Consider the following 22477-nt stretch of genomic DNA (forward strand, 5'->3'; position numbering starts at 1 on the left):
TTCCTTCATTCATGATGATTCCCAGAGTTCTGGCACAAACTCAACGTCCCACTCTGGAGAACGCTGGTATGGTTCCCAGTACTAGTGGAGATGCTCTGTGCGGTGCCGATCCTTCTTCCACAGCTGCGGAATCTGTTGCTGGATCCTCTGAAAGCCCATCGTCCATTGATAGAATCAGGGCAAATCCCTCTGGTAGCCTGGCGCATTTCAGGGACGGATAGAAGATCCCAGGGTTTCAAGAGACGCTAACAGATTTATTTGCGAAGCATGGTCAGCTATCACCCACAAGCCATACTCATCAGCTCAGAAACAATGGTGTAGTTGGTGTTCTCAACAGGAAGTGGATCCCACTAAGGCACACGTCTCTTTGATTATCAACTTTCTAGCTTCCTTCCCAGCTTAGCCTATCGAACGGTAAACAATTTCCAGTCGGCCCTCTCAGCGGGTCATATGTCAGTGGATGGCAAACCGGTTTGTCGTGTTGAGTTTCAGTGAACCTGCGTACAATGCAAATAACTCTCAATACCTTAGAATAGAAGTTGGCAATGGAAACTGGTATACAAAAGATACGTTTATTAAGACCTCATGGGGTGGTGGTACATTCAAACAGCACCCTTCGGTAATGCAAGAAGTATCACACCAAACAGAAGGCACATAGTCCTTTTATACCCGCACAGGGGTTTAAGAAATAGGCGGCAAGCACATAAGACGATTTTATGTACATATAAGGCCTTTTTTGGAACACATACAACATGTGGTGGGAGTTAACAGCTTGACCAGTTTGGGGAAAACATCTCTCGACAATGATCGATTAATAACAGATGTAGTTTGATTGTGCATGCGTGGACTTTGACCACAAGCTAAATATAACCTGTTGCTAGGCAGACCATGCGGTCAACTGGCAAAGAGGTAGGACAAGGCACATGGTGACCACGAGGTAATGTAGACATACAAAATGGAGGCCATGAATGCAAATTGGCCTCCGAGAACGGTCAACATAACAAATGAAAACTCGCGTAGCTTCAGCAAATGCTAACCCAATCGCTGCCAATTTACAACATTCGATCCTTTTAGTATTTATCTGAAGCTACCTCCATACCCTGAATATTCTTGATATTATCTTGGCTATTTCTTGGTTCATCATTTGTTGAGCTTTTACCTCTGTAATATTCTTCTTGGAAGGGATACAAGCAGTGATACAAACGGAACACAGTGTGGGACCACATTGTAAACATAAGCAAAGAATAAAGAATGTAATAATTATTGCACATAGAGTAGTCAATAAGGTAATATGAATTTTCATAGTCAATTGTGTCCCCTATCGTAGACCCCAACGGCTCCATGTACGTGCTTCAAGTACATGTATGTTCCCTCCACTTCCAGCTATGAAGACGCAAATACATTTGCGTCCAACGTTAACATGTCCTCTTTCAGATCCACCATGAATGGGTCGGATATTCGGTTCCTAAGTGTGCCTTGCCAACGTCTTTACATGGTGCACTTTCATGTTTTACTAGCTCTGGTGAGTTAGGCCCTGATTCCTGCCATCGAGCCCTTTCTGACTTCTGTTTCTGAAAGCTACAGTCTGCTGCTTCCTGACCTCTACCTTACTCCCTGGGCGGCGAGCGGTGCATGGCTCGGCCTGCTTGCCTGCCAAGACTGTATTCAGCCTTCAAGTTATCTGCTCCGCTCCTCGAAAATACATTCCTGTCTAGTAGTTTAGGAAAACATCCTTCCCAGCTGCAGAGCAAAGGGCCCGGCCTCACTGTCTCCATGCAAGTAATTCATAGCTCCCGTTACCATGGTAGGCCCATGGCCCCTCGCATCTCATGTAGACACGTAGTCGCATATGCACGCACTAGCAGTCAGTATAGAATAGCCTCTGCCCGAGAGACCTTTCCTTCTAGATAATGCAGTTCCTCAAACACAAGATATTAGATATGATTTGGGATTAGGTTGTTCTGACACCCCAGACTTCTGTCTCCTCATGTAGGGCTAAATGTCAAGTCCCCTTCACCCTCCAGTTCCACGTCAATTACACGTCATGCTGCTGCGCGCGCATCTCTGCCACATATTTCTGCTGACACTGCAGGATTCTCCTATGGATCCACCCACCTGTGATACGTTTCATATGACGTTGTCTAGCACACACCTCCGTATACGCCCTCATGCACGCCTTCTGTTACGTACATATGTTCTTATCTCGTTTCTCTCAGCTGTTACGCCTTCTGCATCTATCTCTACTGTAATGCATTGACTATATATATGATGTTCTGTTAATAAAACATTGTACATGTCCATGTCCATTCCCTTCCTGAACCCTTGTGGTGATGGAACATGATACCTGGTTCGAACCAATTCCTTTTTAAGGAATAAAACCCTTACAAAACTCAGATGCCACGGATTCTGCCTCTTATTTTTGACTGAGTTATTCTTATTGAACTTTACCGCATAAATTAAGTATAGGTAATTTAAATTTACCACAGTTTCCAACCCGAGGTGGTAAGCACTGTCCATATTTAACCCAAAAATGTCCATGTACCATTCTCAGGATGAATTTCAGCAGCAATTTTATGTAATTTAGAAATGGCACTATATACTGAGGGCAAATTATCAGGTACAAACACACAACAACTACTTCCGATAATGCGACATGCACCACCTCGATCAGCTAACATAACATCTAGAACCATTCTGTTCTGGAGCACTACAATCCTAGTAATTTGAAGCTCCTCTGTAATGTTTCCTAATGCCATAGCAGTCTGATTAGCAACAGTTTCTACAATACGTGTTGATCGTCTTACTTTCCTACTATTCAAGGCAGCACCCACAAAAGGAAATAGACCTAAATTAATTACGACATATTGTTGTAGTGATGTGTCAGTTTGTTCTACTTCATCTATGTTTATGGTTCTCCTAACTCTATTTACAAGTAAATCATGAAATAATACAAAGTCTTTATGATACATCTTAGGTGCTATAAACATAGATGGCAGTAAAAATGATACATAACATACCCCGGACCATCCCATTGGAAGTCGGTGATAACCTTTATTACCACAGATGAAAAAAGAATTATGTGAAGTCACAAACGTATTATTATTCTTTCCATCAAATGCTAGAACAGTAGTGCATTCACTTTCCCCAACTGAGATTGTCCCTTCATTTTTAATACATAGATCTGCGTTAGCTTTAATAACAGAAATTACAAATAAATCAGTCATATTTGTTGTTCTTGTCTTGGTAAAGATGTACGGTGAGGATTCGTTGTCCGGTCGGTATTCTTTCCACTCCAATTTAGTCCCTTCCGTTTGTGGGTAACCATCTTTATCCTGATGACAAACTTTGTTGAGGCAAAAGAGAAGTCCACCTTTTGATGGCCATCTTGGAGTGAATAAAAGCACATAGCAAGCATAGCAAGAACCATTATGAGAAAAAGGAAGAGGAATAAGAGGTGTTCCTCCTTCCTTTTGATGAGCCGGTAGCATCCCGCACACCCAACAGTTCGTAATGTTCGTAGCATTGTGCGTATAGTGTAGCATCTGGATGAAAGTGTTATTCAGATAAGTTTGTTGGTACTTTTGCTCATGGTATGGAAGAGTAAAATGGAAATGCTCAAGCGGAACAGGAGTTGTGACAAGCAAATATTTTTATACTGGGGCCATTCTTTCCACAAACCAGGCTGTTGTCACTATAACCACCATAGCAACAGCAAAACCTACAACACAAATTATCTTCTTGCTTTTCATTTTGGCAGCAACGTGAAGAAGCTTTTCCTGCAAAAACTTAGCAAATGAGCGCTGAGCCCAAGGGGCAGCCGTTGATTTCTTCACCAAGGGTCAAGACGGGTGTCACTACACTAAGCAGGGCTGATTTCCCTTGCCATTTCTGCATTATGTTTCACTAACCCCGGGCGGTAGCTCAACCAGTCTTCTTCACAACAGATTCTTTTCATGGTCTTAGATGATATCTCAATGTTCCAGGCTGTGTGATGGCTGGATTCCTCTCCACGTCCAAGATGTCTCGGTAGACGGTAAACACAGCAGGTTCCACCAAGTCAGGGGAAAAATGGCACAAGGCACATGGTGACAACGAGGTAATGTAGACATACAAAATGGAGGCCATGAATACAAAATAGACTCTGAGAATGGTCAACATAACAAATGAAAACTCGCGTAGCTTCAGCAAATGCTAACCCAATCGCTGCCAATTTACAACAGGTTGGGTATCATCCTTTAGTATGTAAACTGCTCGGGGGTATCTGGATGGCCAAACCCCCTTTTCCCAAGTACTCAGAGTTAAGGGGTGTGTCTTCCATCCTGAGATTCTTGGAAGCCTGGCCTCCCAATATGCATCTGTCAAGAAAACAGCTATCTTCCAAATTGACCATGCTACTTTTCCTGGTGTCATGCATGAGGGTCTCAGATGTCCACACTTAAGATCTAGCGGAATGTAGGTTTTTCCCAGAGAGTGTGCCTTTGGAGATCACAAGGCAGACTAAGTGTAAGAACTCTTCGGTATCTTACCAATTCCTAAGCTGTTTGTTGTACAGTGCTTAAAAGACTCCGGGTGAGTACGGCTGAATTTTGAGCAGAAATGAAAGGACAATTGCTAATTGTGCTGCAAAATCCTTTTCGCCTGATGACCCCAGCCCCCTTGTCAAGATGGGTCCACTGGCTCATGAGCGAAGCGGGTATAGATGTATCAATATTTGAACCCATTCAGCTCGAGGGGCTATGGCGTCTAAGGCTTTCTCTGTATGGGTCAGCCTCTCAGCAGCTAATTGGTCAACAGAGACCACATTTAAATCCATTTACTATAAGCCTATTGTTGATGTGGCATCTGTGGTGGTAGCTATCTTTAAAAAAGCATCATTGGAGCCTCCTGTCCTTACATAGAATAAAACATTTGCAAACATTTGTGACAAGATTTTTCAATTCTTTTAACCCCTTCGCTGCTAGGCCTTTTCCCCTCCTGTGCTAAGCCTTTTTTTGGCTATTTGGGGTAGTGCATCCTTATGCCCCTGTAACTTTTTGACCACATAAGGAATCTACGCCAATTTTGCGTCCATTTCTTCCAACATCATGGGAATTCTAAAGGTACCCAGGGTTTGTGCATTCCCTTGGAGGGGTCCCAGAAATTAAGCAAAATCCAGTAAAAAGTTTTTTTTTTCAGAAAAATGGGAAACATGGGCTGCAGATTAAAGCCTCTGGGTTTTTCCCTGCAAATGTTATCTAAAAAGGGTTTGTGGGGCTTAAATCACCATTTTTCCATCTTTTAGGGAATGACAGTCTTTTGTCAGAGAACCAACATTTTTCACACAGTTTTGGCATTTTTCTGGGACATTTCCTATTTTTGCTATTTTTAGTGCTTTTAACCTCCTTCCAGTTAATGGTATGAAAAGCAATAATGGATCCTGGAGAGCTATAAATTTTGGTAAAGTAGACAAAATTCTGAATTCAGAAAGGGGTCATTTGTCTAAATCCATGAAGGTTTCTTTATAGAAACTAGCAGTTAAATATTGGAAAAATTGAAAATTAGTTGAAAAAATCAGCCTTTTTTTCTCAATGTTTTCACCTGTAACTTCTTGTAATTATGACAGCTCTTTGAAAACAATATACTGTTACATCCGTTGGACCTTTCTGGTTGTGGGGATATATAGGACTTGTAGGTTCACCAAGAACCCGACGAACCCAGAGCCAAACCGGGTATAGAGCAATTATTCTGGGAAAAGTCTCCACCGTACGTTTTGGGCCTTTTCCTTCTGCAGCTACTATGCCTACCCACGCAAGTGAGGTATCATTTTTATCGGGAGACCTGGGGGAATGCTGGGTGGGAGGAAATTTGAGGATCCACGCAGATTCCATAACTTTACCACACAGAAATCTGAGAAAAAAGTGATTTTTTAGTGAAATTTGATGCTTGCAGTGGATTCTGGGTACGAGAATGATGAGGGACCCACACAAGCCATACCTCACTGGACTTCCCCTGGTGTCTAGTTTCCAGAAATGTTTGGGTTTGGTAGTTTCCCAAGATGGATGCCGAGCCCGGGGACAAAAACTCAGGTGACCTCCTTGCAAAACCAGCGAGGAATGGCATGCGTGGGCCCCCCAACGGTTTCCTACCCAGAATTCCCTGCAAACCTCACATTTCGGTAAAAAAAACACATTTTCCACATATTTATGCGGGGAATCACCTTGCCGGCACAAATTTCCAACCCCACAGCGTCCCCCTTAGTGTCCCGAGTAAAATGATATCTCACTTTTGTGGGTGTCCAAAGCAGAACTGGATAAAAATGTGTTTTTTTTAAAATGTAGCGTTTAGAATTCTTGGAGCTTTGTTGTAAATACCACTGTTCTGGGGTCTTCCTAGTCACAGGCCTTTGGCCCACCCACACAAGTGACGTATCATTTTACTCGGGAGAATAAGCGGAACGCTGGGTGGTAGGATATTTGTGCCGGCACGGAGATCCCATGCAAAAATTAATGGAAACGTGTTTTTTTAACCTAAATTTGAGGTTTGCAGAGAATTCTGGGTAGGAAAACGTTGGGGGACCCACACATGCCATACCTCGCTGGACTCCCCCGGGTGTGTAGTTTTCAGAAATGTTTGGGTTTGTTAGTTTCCCAAGATGGCCGCCCAGCCCAGGGACAAAAACCCAGGTGACCCCCTTTGCAAAACCAGGTTGTTTTGTGTATTGTATTGTATTGTATTTATTATTTGTATCGCGCAACTGTCACCCTACGGGTATCCTGGTGCCCAAACAGGAAGTAGTCAGATGGAACAACAATACACTGGCTGTCATGACATGTAAAACAGCCGCCAGTTCTATTAAATGGAGTCAAGGGAATTAAACTTTGGCAAACAGCCATGTTTTCAGACTCTTTCTAAATCCAAGCAGGGTGGCAATTTGCCTGATGTTCTGGGGAAGCTCGTTCCACATCCTAAATGCGGAAGTGCAGAAGGCTCTGCCTCCCATCCTCGATCTCCTGATCCTGGTGGTTGCTGCCAAACCCAGGCTAGAGGAACGCAGGGACCTGGTAGGCTTATACCAGTTGAGCCTTTCCTGTAGAGGAATAGGTCCCGTGTTGTGCAGGGCTCTATACACAATACATAGGGACTTAAAAGCGACTCTACTCCTGATTGGCAGCCAGTGTAGATCTCTGAGCGCCAGCGTAGTGGAAGAGCTGCGAGGTCTTTTAAGTGCCAGCTTGCCCGCTATGGACTGGACTCTCTGGAGCCCCTGTAAGATGTATAAGGGGGCCCCTAAATATAGGGAGTTACAGTAGTCCAGTCTGGCCAGGATCACACTCCTAACTACTAGCGGTCTAGACTCATCAGGCAGAAGAGGCAACATCTGTCTGAGCGCTTTGAGCAATCCAAAGCAGACACTGATGGTTTAATTGGTCTGAGAGGTCATTTGGAGATCCGCATCAAACATTACCCCTAAATTGCGCACGGTCTTGACTGGGATGCAAGGATCAGCTCCCGGCGCAAGCCTGATCTCGTAGGAAGGTTGCTGACTCAGTTTGGCTGACGAGCAATAGACTACCTCTGTCTTACCCTCGTTAAATTGGAGGGAGTTTACTTTCAGCCATCTGGAGACCCTGCTCATGCAGTTCTGAAAGGTCTCCATTGTCACCGCCTATCGTCCTTCTAAGGAGAACACCAGTTGGGTGTCGTCAGTGTAATTTATCAAATCTATTCCTTAAGATTTGAACATGGGGATCAAAGGCTGCAGATAGATATTAAAAAGAATAGGGCTGATCGAGGAGCCCTGAAGTCCATGACTGACAGGGGACTTGGAAGATGAAAAGGGTGCTAGAGTCACTATCTGTTGTCTGCCTGTCAGGTAGGATTGTATCCACCTCAGGGCCTTGCCCTTCACGCCCAGTTTTTCCAGCCTACTTAGCAGAACTGCATGGCTAACCATATCGAATGCGGCCGACATGTCCAACAGCACCAAGACTGAGGAATTGCCAATGTCGGCTCGCATTCGAAGGTTGTCCAACATGGTTGCCAATGCAGTTTCTGTTCCGTGGCCTGGGGGGAAGCCAAATTGGTCCTTGTCCAGTAGACAATTGTCTTCCAAATATCCTGACAGGGATCTGCTGATCCAGCCTTTCCACAATTTTTATCGGGTAGGGCAGGAGGGATATGGGCCTGAAGTGTGCCGGAATAGTAGGGTCCAGCGAAGGCTTTTTTAACAGGGGAGTAACCACTGCCTGTTTCCATGCTTCCAGCACTGTGCCTTCCTCAAGGGATTGGCCACAAATCTGATGCATCCAAGGGAACAGCTGTGGCCAATATTCCTTCCAGATCCTATGCGGAAGGGGGTCTAAAGGCAATCCTGATGACACATTATGGGCCAGGGTAATAAAGAGCTCCTCTGTAAGAGGGATGAAATTTTCCAATGATGACGATATTGGTTTAGGTTCCTCTTCTTCTATCTGCATCTCTTTGCAGCTAGTTGTTTCCTCCTTCAGTCCCCCTACAATTTTAGCAATCTTTTCCTTTGTGATAGGTCATTTAGATGTTGCCTCAATAAGTTTTGGGCCCTTGCATGTCGCGTGTACTTGACCCACCCATGCGAGTGAGGTATCATTTTTATCGGGAGACCTTGGGGAACTCTGTTTGGGATGAAATTTGTGGATCCATGTAGATTCCAGAACTTTCCCACACAAAAATTTGAGAAAAAGGTTATTTTTTTCAGCTAAATTTGAGGTTTGCAGGGGATTCTGGGTAGGAAAACGTTGGGAGACTCATGCATGCCATACCTCGCTGGACTCCCCCAGGTGACTAGTTTTCAGAAATGTGTGGGTTTGGTAGGTTTCCCTAGATGGCCACCAAGCCCGGGTCCAAAAACTCATGGGACCTCACCCTTGCAAAACCAGGTTGTATTGTGTTAGGTAATTTTGATTTCGCCTCAATAGGTTTTTGGCTCTTGCCTGTCACGGGCACTAGGCCTACCCACACAAGTGAGGTACTATTTTTCTCATAAGGCTTTGGGGAACATGGGATGGGTGGAATTGTGTGGATCCACGCAGATTCCAGAACTTTCCAACACAGAAATGTGAGTAAAATGTATTTTTTTCGCAAATTTTTTAGGTTTGCAAGGGATTCTAGGTAACAGAACCTTGTGAGAGCCAGTCAAGTCACCCCATTCTGGATTTCCCTGTGTGTCTAGTTTTCAAAAATGTACAGGTTTGCTAGGTTTTCCTATTTGCTGGCTGCGCTAGGGCCCAAAATCCACAGGTAGGAATATTGCTCAAAAAATATCTGTGTCTTGTCGGCTTTCTGCCGCCCTGGGGGGCGATTTCGGGGGTGGGGTTGCCCCGATATGTTCCCAAGGGGGGCAGAAACACTGTGGCTATTTTTTTGGGGGGTGGGGGCATTGGTATGCCCATTCTAGGCAGCCCCCACCCCCACACATTAAAAAGCCAGCGTAATCGTTGGCGTCAAGTGGGCTTTTTGCCCCCCTGGGGGGGGGCAGATTGTGGGTTAATGCCCCCATCTGCCCCCCAGAGGGGCAGAAAGCCTATTAGATGCCAGGTATTTTTTGAGCAAATTTTAATTAAGGTGGGGTCTGAACAAAACGGGCATGCCAATCCCCCCAACCTAATAAAAATTTGCCAAAAAAACCCTGGTGTCTAGTGGGCTTTTTGCCCCCCAGGGGGGCAGATTGGGGGCTACAGCCCCATCTGCCCCCCAGGGGGCAGGAAGGCTGTAATTGTTGCAGGGGAGGGGGTGGGGGCATGGGCATGCCCGTTTTGGGCAGCCCACCCTATTTCAAATTTGCCCAAAAAACATCCCTGCCATCTAGTGGGCTTTTTGCCACAGATTGGGGGGTAATGCCACCCTTTGCTCCCCAGAGGGGTCAGAAAGTCCACTAGATGTCAGGGAGTTTTTGGGGAAAATTTTAATTAGGGTGGAGCCTGCCCAAAACGGGCATGCCGCTGCCCCCACCCTAATAAAAATGTGCCCAAAAAAATCACTGGTGTCTAGTGGGCTTTTTGACCCCCCCGGAGGGGGGGGAGATTGGGGGCTACTGCCCCCCTTTGCCCCCCATGGGGGGGGCAGAAAGGCTGTAATGGTGGCAGGTGGGTGGGGGCATTGGGGTGCCTGTTTCGGGCAGCCCACACCCTAAAAAAAGTCAAAAACAAAACCCTGGTGTTTAGTGGGCTTTCTGCCCCCCCCCAAAGGGGCATATTAGGGGACAATGCCCCATCTGCCCCACAGGGGGGGCAGAAAGACTGTAACAATTATGGGGGGTGGGTGGGGGCATGGGCATGCTCATTTTGGGCAGCCTCCACCCTAAAAAAACTTTCAAAAAAGAAATCCCTGGTGTTTAGTGGGCTTTCTGCCCCCCCGAAGGGGCAAATTAGGGGCCAATGCCCCATCTCCCCTTTCCAATGATACCTCTCCCGTCTTTCTATGTGCTTAGGGGGCTGAGATAGCACCCTGAGCACGAAGAAAGGGAAACTGAAATGAGCCTCTTATCTCATTTCAGTTTCTGTTTCACTGAAATGAAGCCAGAGCGACGTGCCCGCTGATCGTCATTTCAGGAAAATCAGGGGAGGGGGCCTCGGGAGCTGGGGAAGCTCTTCCCCAGCTCCCGAGGCTCTTGGGAGAAGTGGGGATTATCCCACTCAATGATACATATGTATATACATTGTAAATTACATTGTATGGTTGTTTATGCATTTTCATACTGAATACATGTTCTTATGTTTTCTCCCTTCCCTTTCTGATTAATGGTGAGATATAAGAGATGGCGAACTGTGTTACAGTTTATACTTTACATTTTCTGGTGCGGATAACAAGTAGAGCACGATGGTCTACATTGATGGAAGGCCTTCGCGTTCCCTCAGAGGATACTCAACTCAGTTCAGGAACCAGTTCTTGAATATGGAGCCCCGTCGGGCTGTGAGTTGTCTCTTCAAGCGGAGGTTCTTCTGCATTAAGGATTGTTCTTCAGGATCAAGTTGTTGTGTATGGACTTAACTGTTTGATGATTTGAAAGAAAGAGGACACTGTCACCTTGACTTGAGCTTATATCGGGGACACTCTACGGTTGGTCATGTGACCTGTAAGGTACTCATGAGTATTGTAGTGTTTTGGTTATTTTATTTTTATTGGCTGCTGAGAACATATCAGTAAAGAAATGAAAAGCATAATCCTCGCCTCCGTGTCCTTAATAGAATTGAAAATTGTTGTTACGAATGTTGGCACATTTTTAATTCAGCTCAGTCCCATGGCAGTATTTGTAAACTCCTTGTAGAGCAAACATTTAACATACCCATTTAGCATTTCAAATGGGTCTTTTCCTCAGCAGAAGAAACAAGATATTATGTTTTCACCCCAAATATCTGTTACTGGGTTTCCAAAAATCCTTTGCTCCTGCACTTATTTTCATTACGCTTTTAATTGGTTGGTAATCAATACTCCTGAGTTCAATGTACCAATTGGCGTGCATGGAGCCCGATGCCCTAGCCCGATGGACGATTGCACGGCTGGCCCCTCACATTCCCAGCCGTCTTCAATACGCAAGCGCTTGCTTGTAAATATTTTATGAAAATTCCGCTGCTGTTGAGTGCAGTTAGATAATGCTAATGCAGCTACGGTGTAAGACAGAAATATGCGTGTGCGCACGTGGCTGCCATTGGCACAGTAAATAATTTAGGCTAAGAGGCTAGTAATTACGGACAATTAGAAGAATTTCGGTCTTCCTTGGGGCTACAGATGTTTGATTGAGCTCTGGCTAGATTAGGGATGCTCGCTGCCCTCCAGGCCGTCTTTCGAGGCCTCAACCCCAGTACGGTGTTGAAAGACTCCAGGTCACCGGGCCCTCTTTAATGAGATGGACCGTGGTTGAGCTTGCTGCTGAGATCTGCTTGTAGCCTGCGCGCCTAAATAAGGTTTGTAGTAGTCCAACCCCACGCTCCCATAGTCAGCTGAAAGGAAGGACACTGAGTTTGGGAGCCTTTGGGCCAGGGTTGTCGCCCAGCTTCAAGTCCGGCCTCGCCTCAAAACGCTGAGATCTGGTCAAATCACTCCGTCTTCCCATGCCCTAAAATGCTTAATGTGATCTGATACTAGTGTAAAGCGCTCTAATTACTTTGAGCCAGGTTCTTGATATATAAAAAGTCAACAATGATTAAATAAATAACAAAAAACCAGGAAGTGGTAATATCTCAGCGTATGTGGCGGAAGGATCAGTCAGTGGGCTGCCCTGGGGGTGCTCGAGGCTGGAAGGTGAGAGTTCTCAGCATCCACAGACCCACCGGCTTAATAACAGAAGCTGGCGGGTGTGCAGGTGGGTCTGAAATGATGACAGGCCAGACCTACAGGATCATTGTTGCTCCTAGTCGCATGCTGCATGTGACTACCCCTACCACTGCTAGCATCCTACTAGACCTGGAAGGACCTGGTAGTTAAACAACTGATGCAAGGCGGCCCACACTCCTCATCCCCATGTGGTCCTTGTGAATTCCTTTCAACTCTAAGCATCTGTTATTTGTAGTACAGCCTTAAATCCTTAAGAAATAATTCAATAAAAAGTCAAATTGTAAAACTAATTATAAGTGGAAATGCTAAGACTAAAGATGAAGTGCACATGTTTGCAAGAACAATAACAAAAACAACACTAAATAAAAGTAGGCATTGAATATCAGCCTTTCCTATAAATAAGGCTAACTTTGGGAACATTTGCAATGTGCACAAGGAAAAGACAGACCCAGTGACTGAAGTGCGCTGAGCCAGTGCTACATGTTGCAAGCTGTGGTGGGTGGAAGCAAAGCTTGAGACTATTGATGAAGAGTCAGTGCTTAAATTGAGCTGGTGTTTGCAGGTGGGACCCACTAGCACTAATTTTTGAGGGACCAGCACTTATTTTTCCTTATCAGATTTTGACCCCGAGCAAGAGGGACAAAAATGCATAAAAAGGTAATACAGGGGACAAGAAAGACTGTAAAACAGAGACATAGTAAGAAAGCAGGGATGATGGAAATGAACCTGAAAGAAAGAGATAGAGGAGTAGACTGTGCATTGGTGGGCCGGAGGCATGAGGTGTAATCTGGACTATGCGGCCTTGGTATTCAGAACGGAGGTTCGGTCCATGCGATTTCACTGGAGAAAGAAAGGAAACCTTTGATGTTATCATCCCGAAATCATATAGGAATTTGTGTATGACACTGAGGACAGTAAGCATCTGGGAAATAGCGAAAACAGAAATTTACAGACAAAGGATAGTCTGAAGATAGATACATTCTCCTTTATTCTTATCCTTGTAGGTACTGTGTGGTACCTATTAAACATACAGAATATCTGAAAATACACTGTTATTAGGACATTGGGCCAGATTCAGTCGGCTACATGCCTGTAGAAAGTCTTAGAGTATATTGAAGAGTCTTAAGGGCTGCAGTGTTTTAAAAATTAACCTGATAAGATTTCACAATTGAATAGTCGGGAGATATCAACAATCCTAAAGAAGGTGGTTCGATTAAGTGGCTACCCACCCAAACGCGCTGATGCTCTTTTTGTGTAGAAACTAGATCACTAAGATATCTGCTAGTTAGTGAGAAAGATAAGAAAAATATCCCAACTGTGACAGATAATCCAACAGTGACTGCTGGTTCTATTCACTGATATGGAATGTGTTTGTCTTTTTTATCCTGCTTTTGTCTTGTGTATAAATAGGATGTATGACATTACAACGCATGCCTTTACAATGCGATTGTTACAACGAAAACCTTTACAACGCATAGTGCTTTGGGGTGCTGGATAGTGAATAGTTTAATTTACTTTTCCAACTCCAGTCCCTGTAGACACTAGGGAAGGTGTTGGATAGTAAATTAAACTTATTCCATATCCTAGAGCGCCCCCCAGCGCAATGCGTTGTAATGGTTTGCGTAGTAAAAGTTGCGTCGTAAAGGCATTGCGTGGTAAAAGTTGCGTTGTAAAGGATGTTTCCCGTATAAATACTGTGGACTGTATATTTATTTATATTTATATGTTTCCTTTTTTGGATTGAGTATCTAAAAGACATGCATAGATTGTTTTAAACTCCTGTTTTAACTCATATTGGTTTTTGTTCAAATGTGTTTTTATTATATGAAATAAATAATATTTCTTATAATGTATTCTCTGATGATGCTGTTTTGGTATATGGTGTGGTTATAAATGAGATGTCCTGATTGTACCAAAGAGATATTTTGCTTTCAGACTTGGTATTCAGAAACCCAGACATTCAATAACACTGGGGGTGGCCTTGCCTTATTCTTTTACAAACGAACCACTGCAAAAAGGACTGAACCAAAGTCTCTGAGTATAGAATCCCTACTGTTCATTGGAAAAAGCTAGATGGGGATCTGTAACAAGCATTTGCACGCAATAGGTCTTGCATTTGCGAAGGTTTAAGGTATTTGCATTCTATGACAATGCCTTTTATTTATGTTTTAAAAAACACACTTAAATAAAAGGATTTGTCAATTACAATGCCAATAGCTCTAACTCTGGTAATTGCGAGGCCTATTGCATTGCAAATGCTTGTTGTTCATGTGCTGCAATAGCCAGACCATCTCCGCTTTTTTCAGTTTGTCCTCCATCAATTAAAGGAATCAAATTATATTTCCAGTTCACCTTCCTTGACTCATCTATTCTTGGAGCCACCCATTCGCACCTTGTTTGCCTCACTGTGAGCCCAGGCTCCGGCTCCCTCTTCCCTTGAGCTGGTTCTCCAACCAGCCTAATGTCCTTCGTACCCGTTCATCTGCCACAAAGCCCCACCTGGCTGCGAGTTGTCTCTTTCCCTCTCCTTGTTTCACTGTGCTCTCTGGTGTCACTCACTCCTCTACACTCTTGCTTCTGCACTCTGCCTATTGTGCAATTTTGTGCTTGGTGCCTGTGCCTGTTTTGCCTTTTGTGCCCATTAGCCTTATCTGGCTCTTGTGGTCTTTTTCCCTTATGCTTAGTGCCCTTTTGTATTTTGTGCTCACTTGTCTTCTGTGACCATTTGTTTCTCTTTTCAGCTGTTGCGTTCTTTTGTGCTTATTTGGTTTAGTGCAATTTTGTCTTTTGTGCCTGCCTGATTTTTGTTATGCTTGTCTCTTCTGCTTGTTTCATTATTCAGTCTTCTGTGTGCATTTTTGTGCTCTTTTCCAGTCTTTTGTGCCTGTATTGGTGCCCGTTTCTGTTGCCTTTCTGCTCCTTCTGCTATTGCTCCTCCTGTTACCCTTGCTTCTCCCATTGCTGCAGAGACCACCCTATCTTTCCAAACTCCCCCTCCCTCCTCTCCTTACCTGTACTTCAACATGCCTTTTCCTGCTGTGGTTTCCCACCCCTTTCTAGCCCTCTGCACTCCTCCCCCTCCTACGACCTACTCTATGGTGGTCACTGCACATCTGTGCTGCTGGCGTACCAACAGAAAGCCCATCGGTGCCCCTCCACGACTGTACCATGCCCAGCGCCTCTGATCCTGGTCCATCCAGCCACCACCACTACACTTCCAATGACTTGCTGGCACTCAACATCAGATGCCGTCAAGACTGCTGCCCCCTCACTGCATCTCATTGACTGGCAGTACCTTTCTCATGCGATCACTGCCATTTCTCTTGCAGCATCTCCTTTACGCCAGGCTCTGAACAGTACACCCATCATCCGCTGCATGCTCCTTAACACCAGATCTATCTGCAAACATGACACTGAGGTATGGGACCTCATCAATGCACACTCCCTGGAAATCTTCTTTGTCAACAAAATATCTGTCTTTCACCCCTGCAATCGCAGTGGCCACCCCTGCCTGGCAGCAAGAGTGTCCATCACAACAGTCTACAGAAACCTGGAGGAGGCCTCGAAATCATCCATAAAGACACCATCATCTTCACTACCTCAACGGAAGAACCAACCACGCTCATGGAACACCTGCATGTCAAACTGCATCTCAGCCACTCCACTACCATATCAGCCACCCTTGCTCGCCGACCACTAGGACCACGCTGCACCTTCAGCAACCTCCTCACTCTCATTACCATACGACCCAATGACTTCCTCCTGCTCAGCGACCTCAACATTCATCTCGATGACCTATCAGACCTCAACAAAACTGACCTCTTGGGCAGCCTTAACAACATCGGACTCATGCAGCTCATACAAGGCCTGACTCACATCACCAGGCTCACACTCAACTTAGTCTTCACAGCCTGCAGCAAGATTGCCTTCGGTCACCTCACCACATTCACATGGACAGACGACTCAATCATACACTTCTATGTCAATAGACCAAATTCAGAAATTCATAACCAACCAGAGCCAATCATCAACTTTAGCCGCAACTCGAACCAAATAGCAGAAGCGGAATGGACCCACACCCTAAGATCTAACCAGTCTATCCTAACAGCCGACCTAGAGCATGACTAATCCACAGTCAGCAATTGGATCTCAGGCTGTGCCAGCACCCTGGCTTCATGAAGAAGATCAGATCTCGCACTTAAACATGCTGATACAGGAAAGACCAAAGAAACTCCAAGCGCTATTGCACATAACTGGAAAAAAGATGGAGAACCAGCTGAGACAATCAGATCAACAAAAGAGTGTACCTCTCAACGAGAGGAGGAGTGAACAAATGAAAAAATAATCAAATTAGATTCTTTTAGAAGGTCCTCACTCACCAACTTGGTTGGTGACATGCTTCATCATAGGGCCCCACCAGGAAGGTCTAAAACCAACCTGGTGTGCTTTGACGCCAGAGTTACTGCGGAGTTGGTTAGTGATTCTGTACGTGATGGGTGAAGTGAGTTAAAAGTGATCAGGTGGTAACCTAAAAAACTTTTATTAGAAGGCCAACCTGGCACGGTTAAAAACGGAGTGGGCAGTTGAAAAGCTGAATCGATGTATCAGCTAAGCCCTGCTTGGTGAGGTCAACATGTTTCTGCCTATGTATGTGTTATTTCCTAGGCATTTGTCAGGACCAAAGTGTAGACTCTGGTGGTATGAGGGCGCTAAGGCTCACCCTAACCTGGTGGTAATATTGTGAAAAATAGACACAAACAGGAAAAAATATTAAAAACCTGGTTGTAGGCAAGGTACTCATGAATTATCGGCCCCCAGCAATTACCCGCAGGAGAGGGAAAAAAAGACACAAACAAACAGATGAATGCCAAACGTTTCCTACAATTCATGCATGTTTGTGACAATTACCCTCTCAGTGCTCCTCTCTGTGCACACAGAAGAGTTGGTAACACGAAACTAATGTGCTAATTCGTGTAAGATACCGGTGCATTAATGCTGTAGCTTTATCTTCGTGAGTGGTTTACATATTCTGCCACTCGAGTCGTGATGGTACCTTAAGGTTTTAGCGCTTTTTCAACCTGTACGCCAAACTTGAGTGGTCTTTGTGCGTAAAACTAGTTTGCACTCTAGTCAAAGCTTCATAAATTACACACTGTGATGCGTCAAATGGTGGTGCTGCAGAGTAAAGTGGGACCAATTGTCAAGAAGAAAGAGAGCTTACATGAGGGGTCTCAGGAGGGGGTGGTAACTAGTAGGCACACTCTGGAAACAAGGGAAACACAAATAAAATGAGCATTGCCCTTCGATTTACTTATCTGCTTAGAAGATCGGCATTGACGAATATGCACTGTTGTATCTTTGTTTGTACTGATCAAGACTGCACGATAAATGACAATCCAAACTACATTTGGACTTTGACCATTTTATTTGAATTTTCTCAAAAAATTTTTTGGTTCTTACTTAAGAACGTATTTGTATGTGATACGTGTGCACAGGACTTGTACTTACAACCATGTTTTGGTTACCTTGTCATCAGCGATGTCACCTTATTTGTCTATAGTGACAAATTATTTTCATAGATGGCTACTGACAAAATTCTGGCTTAACTGAATACACTCTGTACTCCGGAATTTGGAGGGCTGGAGTAGACCTGAAGACGCCACCCCGTGTAAATGTGACGATTTTTCCCCCCAAGACACTTTGCACTTTATGTTTTTTTGCCCTTTGTACCATGATGCCAGGAAAAGGTTTATCCTTCCTCTACTAAAGAAAATGAATTTTATCCAGTGTAAACCTGCTTTATTGTATTTACAACTGTTGGAATCTCCAGTAACTATGTTTTGTGTCGCCAGCTTTCTTGTTGCGTCAGTAAGAAATAAGAGGGACAGACAGAAAGCCGCACAAGAAATCCAACCTTTTTAATACAATGACATTGTAGCTCAATCAATTGCTTTAAATTTGGAAATGACTGTTAATGTTGTTTTAATGAACTTGTACTGTATTTTTATCTTGTATATTACATTTTTAACCAATTTTTAAGTTTTTCGCACATGTATAGCATACTTTTATGATTTTAAGTAATCGAATAAAGTGGTTTGACTTGACTTGACTATAGAACTTAATCCATAACACCAGAGAAAACACAAAGGTGTTGTTGGAATGCTTGCATATATCCAATGCTAGTTACTCGGGCTGCATTTTAGTCCATCAGTTTTCACCGAACATGCCACAGCAGACTGTAGGAAGATGGCAAAGACTGCTTACGGTCATGAGAGGTCTCAAATCCTTATTCTCCTTTATGAAAGGCATCTTTTGAAGGCAATTTTTAAAAAGCTAATGAGGGTTCATGTAGGGACCAAAATCAGACACTAAAATACAAATCAGAGGGGCGAACATGTGCCAATATATCCGCATTTTTCACTGAGCATGAACCATCCACATTAAACAATTAGCTATTTGACATACACGTGGCTACTCTGGAAACAAACTTTTTCACAAAGTAAAAGTAGTGATTACAATTTCTGTCACATCACGTGTACAAATAAACCTATAGACATATGTTGTTTGTTTACTAATTGAGTGCTTAGTGCCTGTGGCTCTAACAAATGTCTAACCGGAGGGATACTGTTATGTTTTACCCCTGAAAATGTATGCTCTTCGTAACTGCATTTTTCCATCTTTTCCCTTTCAAGTTGATTATTATTCATATTAGCACCCACTGGGAAGTCCTAAGCAAATCGGATGCCTGGCATTTAATCCTCTTGGTTGCCTGACATCTGCATAAAGATGAAGTCTTAAACAAAGACATGAAGCATCCTTAAACAAAAATACGAAGCATGTATGTCTGCAGGGCGGGTAACTGGGGATCACTTGAACTAGTCGCCCCCTACTGACAGATGTCACCACCAAACAACTGTTATTTTCCCTCATCACACCCTTGACTCCAGCACATCATTGTATCATGAACAATTACCACCTTATAACTTAATTTGACACCCTGAACAGAGAGCAATAGCACTTAACTATGTGATTGATAATGTTCAAGGGGTAGGCAGGATAGATCTAACAAGCATTTGCATTGCAATCAGTTTCGCTTTTAGGACCTTATATGTATTTAGCTATGCAGCACATTAGCCTGGGTGCTGAAACATCCGCTGTACTTTAACATGGGGGGAAAGCAAGCAACAAACTGCGCGACACGCTAGGTCTATGGGTGCTCATGGAAGACAATTTCTATGGACTGGAATCTAGAGAAAGTCCCTCAGCAGAAAGCAATTCTGATGTATTACTGACCTTTACTGATATTTTTATATTAAGACAGTTAAATAGAGGCAGTTGAATAGAAAAAACAGTCTCTAAGCGGAAGCATGCAAGTCCTAGGGATGACCTCACGAGTCCACAAAGTACATACACATATAAGTATATACTAAAGTATATACAAGAGGTCTCGAATGCTCAACCCAAAAATGGTGTTTGAGGGTGCATGATCCTAAAAGATGCTTAGCAAGAAGTCACTTCGTTCCAGAAGTAGCTGTTTTTTGCATGCGCTGAATATAAATGCCATTTCATTAATTAATCCTTCATATATTGTAGGAATTGTCAAACCCAGATTAAGTTAACAATTTGTGTATTGGTCTCTGCCTTTGGGATATCCTCCAGTGAAAGGCACTGACCGGGTCCAATATTTTTCTCTCCCACGGAGGAATATTCCATTAACGCTCTTTTATTTATACCTGGAAAATGCATTGATTGTTAATCTATTTATTTTTGTAGGTGTGAAGTAAAATGCATATTTTGGCTTATATTTTTCGTTTTTTATCATTTTCTCCCTCCCCTCCAATTCCCTCGAACTCCTATCCATCTCTCAGTGGCTCCAAACAATTGGATCAGGTATTTGCCTCCCCTCCCCATCTCTTTCAAAGTTCACCACCTGACAGTGCTCTAAGTAACTGAATCCAACCTTCTTCATACCACCCACTCTCATTCTCACAATCACATACACATACTTAAAAGCAAAAAGAATGCTGCACACAGGTTGCGGAATAGAAATGAATCACCACAAAGCTGACAAGTCCAGCTGACTGTTCCGAAGAAGTGAGAGATGTATAACATATTTCTCCCTGCCTTTCTTTTCATTGCAGTTCCAAGTCTTTGAAGGAGAGGCTGGAGAAGCGTCAGTGTCACTTCACCTGGAGTCTTGAGGAGCAAGACAAAATTGATATAGGACACGTGAAAGAAGGTCTCAACCTCAGACTTCAACACACGCCTTACAACAACAATTCTACCATTTTACGCTCTGCAGGCCTATTTACACCAGCGGGAAGGAAGATACCAGGACGCCCTTGAAAGTACTAGGACAACTGATGAGCTTTTGGGAGAAGGCCAACAAACCAACTTGGTAGAGACTAAGTTGGTTTTCTTTGGTAACTATGCGTGGATCGACTATCATTTGTGCGACAATGGTATTGTAGAGCAATACCTGGATGAATCTGACACAATTAGTCAGTTTCTTTCTCAGCCCTCTCAATCTACACCAACTACTCCTGAGATTAGTGGAATTATTGGTTGGTCCCTAATGGCAACTGGTTTTCGATACGGAGAGCGGGCAGCAAGCTGTGTCCAGACAGCATTGTTAGAAAATCCTAAACAGGGGCGGCCTTAGGCATGTATAATCTGTGCACCTGCACAGGGCCACCAAACTCCAGGGGCCACCACGCCAATATATATCCTTAATATAATAATCCTCTGAGGATAGATACATATTTGTGTGGTGGCCCCTGGCAGGGATTTGGCGGCCTCCAGCTCTGTTCCACTTCCAAATACCCTAAACTCCCCTCCCTTCACTGGCCCTCGCACTCCGCCCCGCCCGGACCCCCTCTTATGGGGCGCCCTACCTAGGCTCCCTGCCCAGGGCCGCCATGAGCCTAGAGCCGCCCCTGTCCTAAACATGAGGAATTCTGTGCGGGGCTGGCTATAGCACTGTATGCAGTGGCCCAACGCAACGGTGCAGCCAGAGAACTGAAAGAAAAAGCAATTTCCAAACTTAAGGGAGTCATCCACCAAGAGCCAATCAATTATGAGTGTAAGGCCTACCTGGCTCTGCTGCTTAAGTATTTAGACTTCGATCAAGCACAAGATCTTGCAGAAGATGTGGTGAAAAACAGTTGCGTTCCTCGGTTCTGAGAAAAGTGGCACAAGACTTTCTACCACAAGATTGTAAAAGATTCTGTGACATTCTATTACAAGCCAATTCCATGGATGGAGATTATTCTCTTCTTCTTAGAGACATGGGCTACTTCTATCAGAGACAACTCATAAAGAATGTAAATGCAAATAGAGTGCCTTCAGAAAATGCTATATCAGCAGGGATCCAGGCTTACAAACGAGCCATTCAATTGGATCCACTTTGTATCTTTGCAAAACTTTTCTTTGCATGAATAGAGAACGAGCTCCCTAATGCCAATGAGAAATGTCAAGAAACTTTTAATGTCTGCTTCAAGCGATTGCTACTCTATAAGAAACAGGATGAAATCAACGTATTTGTAGAGGGTGAAACAAAGAGTGGAAATCAATGTAAATAATTCGTATGTTTGAGAGAGATGGCAGAAGAGAAGAGGCCAGGGATCTCTCACAACTCCTCCAAGGGATCTAGAAAGGAAGAGATATTTTGTAGGAACAACAAAGTATAGAAGATGCCGTCATTACAATTAGGTATGGCCACAGCAGATCAGACTGCTTAGAACCGAATTCTAAACGGAAAAGCTTGGATAAATAGAGCAGAAGAACTGTTTTTTGAAATAATAGACCAATGAGAATCAGCTTAATTGAGAAGGTGGCTTAGTGTGAGCTAATAACACAGGACCCAGTTCACAATGGGGCAGATTTACACGCCCCCTGCTCCACTTTTGCGTCAATTTTAACATTTGAAAAGTGACACAAAAGTGCTCCCTCGCTCCACACACGCGGCTGATGGCGGCAGCAGCCTCGGACTTCAGCTGGGCGTTCAGATGACCGCCTCGCTCTTTTTGTTTTCTGGAGCCGCCTGCGGGGAGAAATAAGCGGAAAATATGCCGGCTGACGCAGGGATATACCTGTTATCTACCTCCCGGTCTGCATCGTGCTGAAGCACTATGCTGTAAATGCTGGACAGAGGGCGGCATTCGGGAGTTGTTTAGGACCCGCACCCGCG

At 44.1% G+C, this 22477-nt stretch overlaps 2 pseudogenes; both read left to right on the top strand.

Moving 5' to 3' along the window:
• LOC147734788 (antiviral innate immune response effector IFIT1-like) overlaps positions 1–16416 on the top strand; it is a 29981-nt pseudogene extending 13565 nt beyond the window's left edge.
• A 471-nt stretch (positions 16417–16887) lies between these two features.
• Positions 16888–21940, top strand: LOC147734789 (interferon-induced protein with tetratricopeptide repeats 5-like; annotated as a pseudogene).
• Positions 21941–22477: the final 537 nt, after the last annotated feature.

The sequence above is a fragment of the Lissotriton vulgaris genome, chromosome 1_2 (assembly GCF_964263255.1).
Source record: "Lissotriton vulgaris chromosome 1_2, aLisVul1.2, whole genome shotgun sequence".
NCBI lineage: Eukaryota > Metazoa > Chordata > Amphibia > Caudata > Salamandridae > Lissotriton > Lissotriton vulgaris.